Here is a 1796-nt window from a genome sequence, read left to right as displayed (position 1 = left end):
TTATTTGCTGATAACATGTATGTTGATGTGCTTGATTGAGCCAATATACAGTGTATTTTGGATGGAAAATTCATTTGTATGTTGTAATGATGTATAGTGAATTAATGTAAAAAGTAAATAAATTTATAGGAAAAAAATAAGTAGAAGTCAAGAAAACACTGGAAGCAGTAGTATTGGCATTCTCATTGCTGTGCCTACACCTACACCACCCAGGATTGGACCAGCAGTCCTGGACTAAGCTCCTGGTTCCCAGTATGGCACAATGGCCTGACAGATTTCTCAATACAACTCTAACACTTCTTTGACATTGGATGGATTCAAATGAAATTGATTACTGTTTAGTTTTCTGCTTTGTCTCATGTAAATAGAGGTCCACTTTATAATCAAAATTCTATTTCTATTGCTCCATACTTCCCCCATATACCTTAGTTGACTCTATATATAGCTCTCATTGGCTTCATGGTCAAGGTGCAGGAAAACATTGCTGATACCATACCAACACCACCTCCACCAGATGACATTACTATGTTTGATGACTCGTCACGTCCACCACCACCTTCAGTGTATGACGAAGATGAGGAGGTGTCAGTGATTCAGTAAAATGATCAATATGCAGATGGGGATCCTGCAGGGGCCCCAATAATTACATGAAGAAAACTTGTTCCAATATATGATTATACAAAAGACAAGACTGATGAGCTGCCATTTATGGAGAGTGCAAACATTTACAGTATAAAGAATGATTGATGGCTAGTGGGAAGGAGTCTGCAGTTAAGTGACTGGTCTTCCCTGGAACAAGGTTGAATCAATCATGGACTATACTGATTAATTTATTTTAATTTTAATGTAAGTTATTATACTCAGTAATATTTTTGGACTTTATGGTCAACAGATTATTCATGTTTTAAAGTGTGCCCATATTTTCAGGAAATGTTTGACTGGTATAACTGAATATCTGTATAAATCTTCGATGCAGTTTGTATACTACTAAACAGTTGTTCATAAAAGAGGCTTTCTATAACTGATTATGCTTATGTGCTTACTTAACATATTGTAAACTTTATAACCAGTATAATATTTTAGGAATGTGGGATATAATATTAATAAATTAAAATTCATATTGTATCATTATGTTTCAATGCAGCATGGTTACTAGTGCTTCGTCAAACTAATATTAAAATCAAAGCAAGCCAGGCTATGAAGGAGAAACATTGCATGTCTCTAATTGATATATACTGAGTCTCTGCACTCTATGGCTGCAATGAATGACTAGAGGATATAGAAACATAGAAAATGGTTATAGATGCCAGATACAATGTGGGAAGATGGTGGGAGAAGGAGGAGGTTCTAAGGAAAGACATAAGGAGAAAAATACAGAGGCAAGAAACTTATGGGACAAAGAAATGAGTTATTATTTGTTGAAGATAACATGTATAGTATTCCCAACTGGACTGGTGAGGAAATATTCATGTTGGAACATTTACTATAACATAATTGAAATATGTGATTGAATGTGTAAAATAAATTAAATTAAAATAACTAAATATACAAATAAATTCAACTTACAAGCTAAGTAATGTATAGTGATTAAATATATACAATAAAATTTAAAAATAAAAATTTTTAAATATAAAAACATGGGGCCCACAGGGGTTTTAGTGGTTAAGCCCCCATACTCCCACATGACTGACCATGGTATGAACCCAGAAACAATGGCTTGAAATTCATGCTGGGTGTTTAAGCATGTGTGCCCCAAATCCTGAGAGGATAATAATGGAGAAGGAATAGCAGTGTGG

The 1796-nt window shown here is 34.3% G+C and overlaps 1 pseudogene; it reads left to right on the top strand.

Moving 5' to 3' along the window:
• LOC102480400 (abl interactor 1-like) overlaps positions 1-829 on the top strand; it is an 8396-nt pseudogene extending 7567 nt beyond the window's left edge.
• Positions 830-1796: the final 967 nt, after the last annotated feature.

The sequence above is a fragment of the Tupaia chinensis genome, unplaced genomic scaffold (assembly GCF_000334495.1).
Source record: "Tupaia chinensis unplaced genomic scaffold, TupChi_1.0 Scaffold144217_1, whole genome shotgun sequence".
NCBI classification, from domain to species: Eukaryota; Metazoa; Chordata; class Mammalia; order Scandentia; family Tupaiidae; genus Tupaia; species Tupaia belangeri.
The sequence above is the reverse complement of the archived record's forward strand: the minus strand, read 5'-3'. Positions and strand labels throughout refer to the sequence as shown.